An 11778-nucleotide genomic window follows, 5' to 3' on the forward strand; every position below is an offset into this window, starting at 1 on the left:
CTAAGCTTTGGCAGAACTGCCCCGCGTCTCCCTCGGTGGCACACTGGTCATACACGCAGCTCTTAAAGTGCGGTTGAGGCGGGATGGTCCAGTGACAGGCGGCAAAAGGCCCCTGGCTGGCCAGGATCACTCGGCAGAGGTCTTCGAAGCCCGCTTCCTCAGCAGGGTCGCAGGGACGGGGAATGACAGGTGAGGGGTCACACCTAGAGATCCGACCAGAAGGAACAAGAGGACACCATCACCTGCTTAGCAACACACGGGGAAGGGGGGCGGAGCTTGGCGGCCATGGAGACGGCGGGTTTCTTTTGAGGCTCTAATCGGCTTCGCCGGGAAAAGCAATTATCTCTCTTTTAATGGGCATAAATCTTTGAGCAAATGATGGAAAAAGGACTATAAATGCTGCCGGTGTTGGAAAAAGCTGAAGAGATAAGGTGAGACAGACGGAATGTTTGTATAAGCTTCGGCTGCAAAAGTGAAAGTAAATCAAACTGGTCTGTCTGTTGGTGTGGCGCAGTTTGGAAAGAAAGAATTTGTTTTTGTTAGATGCTGAACTGATTTATAGTGATTCTCTCCTTTCATCTTCTATCTTAAATGGAAAAGACTGAAATACTGGCTTTGTAAAGTGGAAGCTTTTTGCTGTAATTATCGTCGTGGCGAGAAGGGGGGGTGTAGGGGTGGAAGAAAACAGCATTCGGTGAGGGTGATGTGGGATATTGATAGACTGTGTATGATTAGTTCTGATCCCCTCTAGTGAATGCTGTTGTGAATCGGATATATCCCCCCCCCCTTGGGAAGAAGGAAGAGTGTTTAACACACAGAAGATAAGCTAGTAAAAGCCACCAAGAAAGTGAGCTGGACTCTAGGATTTATGCCCTGCCCAGAAGCGTCCTATGTCTCACATTAAAAGGAGAATTAGAAAGGAGTGGGAAAGGTTTAATACACAAAAAAAGAAACCATCCAATCATAATCTCTCCCACCTCTCCCACCTGGAAAATACAGTCCCTGAAGTAGAACAGGAAGACGAAGATATAGGCCCAGTTTTCTTAGACACAGTACCAAACAAAGAAAAAAACATGGCTGAAGGGGGAGAAGCAATTGGCAGTCAGCCACCCTCTTTAGTGGAAATTAAAGCGGCAATAGCGGAGAATAATACCGTTATTTTTAAAAAAATGGATCAGCAAATGGATGTTTTTAGACAACAAATGCGTGTTCTGGCTGATAAGACATCTGAAAATTCAGACAAGATCAAAGATTTGGAGGCAAAAGCTGATTTGGGCCAGAAGAAGCAAGAGGCTTTTGAAAAATCAACTAATATTCAATTTAAAGATTATGAAATAAGACTGATAGCCTTGGAGGATCAATCTCGTAGATCTTCAATTCGAATAAAACAGCTGAAGCAGACACAAGGAGAAGATCTAAGAGAAATCATTCTGAATTGGTTCAAGGAGCTGATGCCTGATATACCAATAGACGGATCGGATTTGGATCGAGTCCACCGTGTGGGGGGGCAAAACTACAAAGGGACTAGAGACATTTTGGTGAAATTTGGTAACTATTACAAAAAAGAGCAAGTTATGAAAGAATTGAGATCTATGGCTCAGTTGCAGTACAAAGGCAAAGCAGTGCAAATTTATAATGATCTCTCTCAACACACACTAAATTGGAGACGCAGTATTAAACCAATAACTGAAACATTAATGAAGAATAAAATTCCTTATGCATGGGGTTACCCTGTTTTTCTAAGATTTACATATGGGAGGGGGGAACACAGAGTAACCTCACTGGATCAAGGTAAAGAGTTGCTGAAGAGGCTGGGTCTGTATGGGGAAGCAAGTGGGACTGGAGGGGGGGGGAACGAGGCTGGGACATCTGGGGAGTAATAGAATTGTTAATTATGTCTTGAGATAATTACAAATAGAAATGCCAACATAGAAACTTGCCGGCCAGGCGAAGCACTGCCTCCCCCCCCCTTTAAAGTAGATGGCTGGAGTATTAGACTCACGGGGATATGGAGGGGGGATCAGAGTGGGGGGGTGGGGAGGGGGGGAAGGTAGGAGGGGAGGGGCTGGGGTAGGAGGGTGGGGGTTTGTTGTATGGAGTTTGTGTTTTTATGTAAGTAAATTTGAGTTGCAGAGCACAAGGGATCGGAAGAGATTTCAAAAGGGTGAATATGGATAAAAAGATAAAAGTATCAACACTCAATGTTAAAGGTTTGGGGGCAGTCGTGAAAAGGAGGAGAATAGAACAAATGTTTAATAAAGAAGGATCGGATATTATAATGGTCCAAGAAACACACCAAGGCTCCGAGAATTCGAATATGATAAAATTAAAGTGGTTAGCTTATTATGAAAAGTCATTAGGGACATAAAAAAAAATGGAGTGGCCACTTTGATTTTAAAAAAAAGTGGGTTTATATTAGAAGAAACAAAAAAGGATGATAATGGCAGATATCTTATGTTAAAAGGTAAAATTGAAGGAAAGGTATATACGCTAATTAATGTGTATGCCCCAAATGAGAGACATAGAGAGTTTTTTATAAAGCTATTTAAAGAAATAGAAGAATTCAAGGAGGGGTATGTCATATTAGCTGGGGACTTTAATATGGATATGGATAATAGATGGGACAGGTCAAATCCCACTAATGTTGAAAAGAGGAATAATATAACTATATTGAATAAACTAGTAAAAGAAAATGATTATTCAGATTCGTGGCGTTTACTCAATGGGACTAAGCCTGGATTCTCATACTTTTCCCCAGTTCATCATACATACTCCAGGATAGACTATATATTTGTCTCAAAAGATTTTGCAACGAAGATTTGTAAAATGGAAAGGGGGGTAATAAAAGTAACTGATCATGCCTTGTTAAGCTTAGAATTTACAGTTAAGAAGAATTATAAAGAGGCATATAGATGGAAGTTGAATACAAAAATATTGAAATATAATAAAGTGGTAGAGAAAATTCAGAAGGAACTGTCAGAGTCATGGGAAATTAATGAAAAGGGAGGAACAGTTGGGTCAGTCGTTTGGGACACCATGAAGGTTGTAGTAAGAGGAATTTGTATTAGAGAAACGTGCAGCTTAAAAAGACAACAACGTGCAGAGCAGGAAAAGTTAGAGATAGAAATTAAAAATTTGGAGGAAGAATATTGGCGAGGTAAAGATAAATATAAATTAGTAGAAATACAAGCTAAGAAGAAACAATTAGAAAATTTAAATATAGAGGAGGTTCAAAAGAATTTAATGTATATGAAAAGGGAATATTTTGAAAATAGTAATAAGAATTCTAGGTTGCTTGCCAGACTCACACAAAAAGAAAAAGGGAGGAATGGGATAGAAACATTGAAAGATAATCGAGGGAACTACTGTCATACAATGAAAGATAAAATAAAAAATTTTCAGGAATTTTACCAGGAATTATATAAGGGTAAAGAAACTCAACAAGAAAAGGTGGAGGAGTATATTGGAAATTTATAAAGAATGGAATAAAATCAGAATATAAAGAGTTAATGGAGAAAGTAATAACTCAAAGAGAAGTTGAAGAGGTTATTGATAATTTAAAAGTTGGTAAATCACCGGGAGCAGATGGTTTAGGACCAGAATATTATAAGGTCTTCAAAGAATTTTTAGTTCCAAAATTAATGGAACTTTATAATAGGATATTATTAGGAGAGAAGATACCTGAATCATGGGAACATTTATTGATAATTCTGATCCCAAAACCAGATAAAGATTTGACTAATCCCGATTCTTACAGGCCTATTTCGTTAATAAATCAGGATGCTAAATTTTTCACATCTATTATGGCTAAACGGTTAAATAAATTTATATCAGAATATATAGGAGAAGATCAATGTGGGTTTGTGGTAGGAAGGCAGATGCATAATCTAGTGGGAAGAGTTTTAAATGTAATAAATGTAATAAAAAAATCAAATATCAAGGCAGGAATTATGGCATTGGACATTTTTAAAGCTTTTGATTGTGTGAGCTGGCAGGCATTAAAGATTATTATAGATAAATTGGGATTTGGAAATAAATTTAAAAGTGTAATAGAACAGTTATATTCCCAAAATACAGCTGTAGTGGTGGTAAATGACGGACTCACTGAAAAGATACGACTAGCCAGAGGAACAAGACAAGGATGTCCGCTCTCGCTGGTCCTGTTTGTAATGGTTATGGAAGTTTTGGCGAAGGCACTAAGGGAGGATGAAGAGTTAGAAGGAATTGGAGAGGTAAGGGAAATAAAGTTAAACATGTTTGCGGATGATACTTTATTGACCATTAAGAACCCAATAAGAAAATTAGAAAGAATTAAATATCAGTTGAGGGAATTTGAAGAAATTATAGGGTTAAAAATAAATTGGTCTAAATCAGAGATGATGTTGTTTAATTATACTAAGAAGGAAGAAAAGGATTGGGAACATAAGGGAATAGAAATGAAAGTTAAGGAAGAGATTAAATATTTGGGAATTAAAATTACAAAAAATCTAGAGAATCTTGAAAGGGAAAATTTAACGAGGTTAAAGAAGGAGGTATTAGAGAAATTGGAGAAATATAAAAGATTAAATTTATCTTGGTTTGGAAGAATAGCCTTAATAAAAATGAAGATATTAGCTAAAATTAATTTTGTGTTTAGGATATTACCAATAAAAATATCAGAAACTGAGATAAAAAGTTGGCAAAATCTTATTTTAAAATATTAAAAGAGAAAAGTAAAATGAAATTAAAGGATTGGTTAAGAGATATAAAAACAAGAGAGGATATGGAAAAATTGTTAAAGGAGAAAAAATTATCTTGGTTAGAATATGGGCAATTAGAACAATGGAATAAAAAGTGGATTAAAGATAATAGAGTTTGTAGAAAGATGACGAAGTTTGAAGAGTTAATAGTAAATAAGGAAAAAGGGAAAGGAGGTAGTATAGTTTTAAAAGGGTTAATGAGTGAAATATATAAATTATTGTTAGAGAAGGAGTTTAGAGAGAACCCAGAGAAAATGGTATGGGAGTCAGATTTGAAGGTACAAATAGGGCGACAGAGCTGGGAGGGACTATGGAAACAAAGAGTGTTGAGAAGTTTATCAGTGAGAATAAAGGAGAACTATTTTAAAATTTTATGGAGGTGGTACCTAACCCCGATTAGATTGAATAAGATAAATGATCAGCATTCAGCAAATTGTTGGAGAGGTTGTGGGGAAAAAGGAACGTATTTACATATGTGGTGGCAATGCAAATATGTACAAAGATTATGGAAGATGGTGTTTTCAGAAATTGAAGAAATAGTGGGAATGAAAATAGAACAAACACCAAAGATTGCATTGCTGTCACTATTTGAAGATATAAAGTGTGGAAAAGGAACTATAGAGCTGATATCGAGTTTGCTGGTTGCAGCACGATTGATGGTAGCTAGGAACTGGAAGATTCAAGGGGAATATTCTATTGAAGAATGGTACAAAGAAGTATGGGATATAGCCATTAATGATAAATTGACATGTAATATTAAGTGGAGAAAAGGCGTAACTAAAATAAATGAATTTGAAGGAATCCGGAAACAGTTCCTAATATTTGTGTTTACTAAGGGAAGTGGGAAACCGCCAGCAGAAGAAACGATCAGATTTTGGACTCAGGAATGATCCCGAGGTGGGGTGTGCACTTTTATGTTAAGAATGATTATGTTGTAGTATGATAATGTATAGGTAATAGTTATTCAACATATATGCACTCAACATTTATTCAATATGTATGTACCAGTTGTTTGATGTTTCTTTTTTATTATTATTATTATTCTAATGTTTTATGTATGTTTATATAGTGTAGAAAATAAATAAAAATTATTAAAAAAAAAAAAAAGGAACACACGGGGAAACCGGCCACCTAACTTCTGCATTAACGCGACCCTGGCTAGCCGTGGAATTTGGTGGGCTGAAACGGCGAAGGAATGAAAACATGACTGACTGGGCTCGTGGCCAGAGTTTGCTTCGTGGCGGAAATCCTGGTTCGCTCTGGCCCCGTCTTTGGCTCCTGTCCTTAGAACATCAGAGGAGCCCCGCTGGATCAGACCAAGGGCCTATCAGTCCAGCTTCCTCTTACCCACCGTGGCCAAGCAGCTGCTCCCGAAAGAAGGAGGGCAAGAGGGCAAGCTCAGTCTCCCCGTTTGCTTCCCCGATCCACTGCTATTCATACACCTCTGTCGTGTCTCCACTTCCTTGCCTTTCTGTGTGTGTAAATTCAGTAGCCCCCCATGCTCTGACCCTTCATTCCAAGGGAGCCGTTCGGGCTCCTTGGCCGTTTCGACTGCCCTTATCTGCACCTTTTCCAGTTCTACAGAAGGACACTGCGGCATCTCCCTTTTCAGGTGCAGGAACGCTGCGGCGGAGGGGCACAGAGAGCGACAGATGGTCCTTGGCGAGGGCCCCTGTTCCCAACACTTACGGCCAGCTGTCGTCCGTCACTCTCCAGCTCTCGCCAAACTCATTGGCATCGAGTTCCAGGATTCCATCCGGCCGTCGGAAGTCGTCCAGCTGGCTGCCGGAGTAGGTGCCGCACAGCCCACACAGGTGCCCCTTGTATCTCTCGTCCACTTGGACAAACAGCTGATGGTCACCGTCAAACATGGCCCGAAAGCCAAAGGGGCTGTCGACGACCACGTACGGAAGGCTTTGCTGCACTGTGATCCCCAGCTGCAGCCTCGCAGGAAGAGTCGCCTTTGCTCCGTTCACCTGGAGAAAGGACAACGGGAGCCCGCTCAGCCTCCGGCTCCCGCAGCTGCTGCTGCAAGGAACTCCGTCCAGCTCCTCTGGCCTCACGGGCCGCTTCCCTTCGACAGGCTGTACTTTCTAACTCTCCGCTGGACATCCGCAGGGAAGCCCCCCTCCCCTCCCCTCGGCAGATGCCCTGAAGGGACATCTGAAGAACACCGGCACCCAGATATCGGTGCAGTTGCCAGTCGAGGCGCTACGTGGCGCTAGTCGTGCCCTGCACACACTCGGAGTCGGCAGGGCCGGGCAAGGTGTTGTGGGGCAAACATGCCCACCGGGACATCCCGGAGCTGCAGCCTGGCTCTGGCTGTGGGCTGCAATACTCACGTAGACCTCTTTGTTCTTCCTCAGGGCGATGTGCAGGTTTCTGAATGAGACAGCCACGGAATTGAGCGCCGTCCAGGCCTGGCTCCCGCGATGTTCGTTCCTAGTCGTCACCGAGAAGCGCTCGGAGGAATTGGTGCAGACCTCCACTGCTGTGTAATTGCACCCGCCCTGGAAGTGGTACAGTCTCCCGTCAAAGGTGATGTAGTGTGGGTCCCCGAAGATTTGGCAGGTGGCCTTGTCTGGAAAGTCGCAGCGCAGGATGCCATTCTGCACCGTGCAGATTTGGCCCGCTGGGCAGGTCTCCGTGCTACAATCTAAGGTGTTGTTGCCCACGCAGCGGCACCGTCCGACGCAGTCCGCTTTCCAGAACGTTTCTCCTTTCTGTGGGAGACGAGCAAAGGAGAAGCGTGAGAGCCGTGCCTCGTGGCTGCAAGCTGCGGCAGACTCCGGATCGCCAAAGGGCTTTGGCGGGGCCCGGGAACCCACCTCGTAATAGTTGTCTCCCGCCAGGCAGCCGCAGTCCGCCAGAGACACGCAGCGTCCCCCGCTAAGGACCAACCCTTCGTCGCACTCGCAGTCCTCCACGCAAGGTTTGCTGCAGTTCCCAGGGGCCAGCGGGCTGGAACAAGTGGCCGGACAGGAGCTGGTGCACGGGTTGTAGTGACTGTTGGCAGGGCAAGAGGGGCCTGCGAAGCAAAGCAAGAACCGTCAGTGCTTCCCGGCCAGGACGGACGACGCTTGGCAGTTGGGCCTCCCTGCCTACGCTCAGGGAGCCCGCGCCTGTCTCTAAAGCAGCAGGAAGATTCCAGGCGATAGCTGCGCTCCACGTAAATGACCTGCTTGAGCGTCAGCCCCCGGAAGTGATCCAGCAGGCCCCCTCCCCCAACTACTGCATGCCCCTCCTCAGCCTTCAGAGGCATTGCAGGGCGCTACTCACCGCAGAAGGTGGCATTCCTCCAGCTGGGCAGGTCCACGCCAGCTCTCTGGCAAGCGTCAGCGTAGGCCTCCAGTGCTTTGCACAAGGCCGGCTGGCTCCCCTGCAGGGCGCACAGGTCAAAGACGCAGCTCTCGAAGAAGCTCTCGGGGTTGATCACGGACAGGCAGACGGCGAAAGGCCCCTGGCTGCTCGTCAGTAGCCCGCAGAAGGCATCTGTCCTGTAAAGAGCCTCCTGCTGTGGGAGGCAGGGCGGGGTCGGGGTCGGGGGCGGCACGGGAACACCGCAAAAGGGGGGGTCGTACTCCGCGCCTGGAACTTGCCAGCTGTTTCCCAGCTGAGTGGTGCTCTTGGCCTGCTCTCCGTTGGGCATCATGCTGTCATCCTGACGGAGGCCGTTGAAGTTGCCGCACATGCCACAGGTCCTGTTGAAATAGGCGGTGGGCACCCTGATCTCCACCGAGGCGTCGGTGTCGTAGGAGACCGTCAGCCGGAAATCCGTCTCCAGGGTCACGTATCGGCCGCTCCTGCCCACGGTCACAGAGCCGTTCCGCTCCCGCACGGGCAGGGTTCTCCACACTTTGTTCACCTGCGGAGGGAGAAGTCACATGAAATCCACAACGCCTTTCCCAGAAGAAGAACTCCCCCGAGACCTCCTTGCGAACCAACGGCCGGGAGGGGGCGGGCTCCTGTTCACTTACCAGCACCTGGCTCGGGTGGTTTTTCAGAATCTCAATCCGCTGCCCGTAAACCTCCACCAGCACCCGTTGGACGTAGGACACGGACGGGTTCCCGCGGTGCTCGTTTTTGGCCTCGATGTTGAAGGAGGGCAGCCCCGTGCCGTTGCCACACAGCCTGGCCAGAGTGTAGGTGCAGCTGCCCATGAAGTGGTGCGTCTCTTTGTCAAAGGTGTTGTAGTGGGGGTCGTTATGGACGCGGCAGAGCCCGTAGGTGTGAGTGTAGCAGTCTGGGACCCCGTTCTGGACCCCGCAGTACTGATCGTTCGGGCAGGAAGCGTCGGAGCACTTCAGCTGGCCGCCTGGAGTGCGGCACGTGCATTTGGAAGAGCAGGTGTCGTCGGTCCAGAAGTGGGAGCCCACAGGGTAGTGCTTGCCCTGGTGCCAGCACCCGCACTGGTGGCTGGGCACACAGGTGCCGCTGTAGAGGAGGAAGCCGCTGTCACAGACACAGGCTTCCGCACAGGGCAGGCTGCAGCTGGCCGGAGCCGTTGGCAGCAGGCAGGTGGCGGGGCAGGCGTTGGCGCAGGTCTCGTAGTGGCTGTTGGGCTGGCAGAAAATGGCTGCGGAGAGAAAATGGGGCTCGGTCAGGTCTAATGAAAGCCTTTTCTCCATCGAGCCCAGGACTACCATGTGCTGGGCCTGGCAGCAGCTCCCTAGGACTTCTGGCAGCGGTCCCGCACAGACGATGCTGAGAACTGTCCCTGGGAGCTCATACAAGCTAGCGTTGGCCCAAGGGCCCTCTCCGCTGCACTGTTGCCCTAGCAGAGTGGCGAGGAAGACAAGCAGGTGTAGTAATGGCAGTAGGGACCCTAGATCGTTGTAAGGAGGAGGAGGAGGGGGCGTTCCTGTCGCCCAAGGAACCGCACTGCACACGGAAGAGAGAGGGGATTGACCCACGTGGAGCCCCGTATGAGCAGTGTCCCTGGAAAAATCACGGAGAGGAAGAGCTTTTCTCTGAAGAGGGTAGGAAGCCAACTGCCCCCATGCTGTTTGCGGCCCTCCCGAGCTCCCCCACCTGCCCAGGTATTCTTGTGCACCCAAGGGAGGGAGGCTGCGGGTGCCGCTGCTGCTCCTCAGAAACTTACGACAGAAGGTGGCGTTCCTCCAGGGCTCTACAAGTACCCCCAGGGACAGACAGGCATCTGCGTAGGATTGCAGGCTCCTGCAGAGGGAGCCAGGGTCCAGGTGCAGGGCGCACTGGTCGTAAAGGCAGCCATCAAAGTGCCCCGTTGGGTTGATGGTGCCGTGGCAATGCCTAAACGGCCCCGCCGCATCCGTGAGGAGTCCGCAGAAGCTGCTGCTCTGGGCGGCTTCCTTCTCAGCCTCCGTGCAGAGAGGAGGGGGCCCTGCGGAGCAACTGAGACAAAAGCACCACCGTGATTTGGTACCTGGCGTTCCACGTTCCGCGGAAACTTCATACCTCCGTAGGGTGAGCTACAAACCTGGTGAGGTTGGAGACCTGCCAGCTGTTCCCCAAGCTGGTGGAATCCGGCTCCCGTTCCCCGCGGGGATTCAGGAAATCGTCCTGGGGGTTACCGTTGTAGTTTCCACACATGCCGCAGACCAGGTTCTTGTAGGGACTCGGGAGCGTCACTTCCACTTGATGGTTTCCGTCATACTTGACTTTCAAGCCAAAGTCCGTCGAGACCACCGTGTAGAAGCCGCTGGGCAAGATTTGCAGACCCTTTTTTGGTGTGAAGGGGACGACGACTTCCTCCCCATCGACCTAGAGACAGGTGCAGGTTAGAGACCGTTAGAGACCAACTGGTGTCGGAGGGGCGTTCTAACGTCCCTTCTGCCGGGCCCCCAGCCAGCACCACGTACCTTCGCTGTTCCCCCTTTCTCCAGGGTGATCCGGAGGCCTAGCACGTCCACGTCCACGCTCTGGACGTAAGACACCTGTGTGTTGCCCCCTCTGTGTTCGTTGGTGGCTTCCACGTTGAAGTAGGGCAGCGGAGGGCTGGTTTGGTTGCACAGCTGGGAGAGGGTGTAGGTGCAGTTGCCCATGAAGTGGTGCGTTTGCTTGTCAAAGGTGTAGTAATGAGGGTCACCCGACACCACACAGGACCCTGCCAGGAAGGGAAGCGGGTCAGAAGCAGGCTCGTGTGGGAGACTTTGTAAACGGGAAGAATCGGAGACCAGCGTCTCTGCGCGTCCATTCCTCAACACAATGACAGGTGAATCTGCCCGTGAATGGGCCAAAGGGGCTTCCGCTCGCCCTGTCCTGGGCGCCGGACTCCTCTGTTCCGGGGAGTAAGGTAGGTGCCCTATGGCCTCTGCCAGCCGGCGGTTGCATAGCAACACAGCCCCAAGCCCAGAGTGCTCCCAGCTGCCTGGGAAGCCTGAGGGAAAGGAGACCCCCTTGATCAGCTGTTGGACACCCTCTAGGCTCAGCGGCCCAGCGCCATGGCTCTCCCTGAACCTGCAATAGTTCAAGCCAATCTAAACCCACCCAAGAAGCTTTAGGCGACAAACGTCAGAGGCAGACAGAGGGCACGGATCAGTTTCATTTCTGCTTAGGAAAAGAAAGCCCTCCCTTTCGTGGAAAAGCGCTGAGATACAGTATGCAGGTGCCAGACTGGGAGCAGAAGGCCCAGGAGGCCTTGATCCTCGGAGACTTACCGAAAGAAGGAGGGGATACCGGGGTGCTTGTCGGAGTTGTGGTAGTGGTGATGTCCGGGGTGGGGGTCACAGGGTCTGCGATGAGAAACGGCATTCAGTTTTTCCTGTAAGCTTACCTCCCAGGCGACTCAGGGGGCTTGGGGCAGAAACGATGGTCGTTGAAACCTGCCTGTAACACGTACACCTTACAGCTGAATGCCCGCCCCCAGCCTGAAGGTGCTTCACGCCATGGACTTGCCAAAGGTGACCCCCAGGCCAGGGATGCGGCAGTCCCCCGGGAGAAGCTGCTCCCTAAGGCTCTTCACGTCCCCCTGATCCTCAGGGTCAGTGCAAAGCTGGACTTGTGAACTAGACGCATTCAGGTGACGCCAAAGACCTCGACCGGGCACAGAGGAGGAGGA

Source organism: Elgaria multicarinata, chromosome 8, assembly GCF_023053635.1.
Source record: "Elgaria multicarinata webbii isolate HBS135686 ecotype San Diego chromosome 8, rElgMul1.1.pri, whole genome shotgun sequence".
Classification (NCBI taxonomy): Eukaryota; Metazoa; Chordata; class Lepidosauria; order Squamata; family Anguidae; genus Elgaria; species Elgaria multicarinata.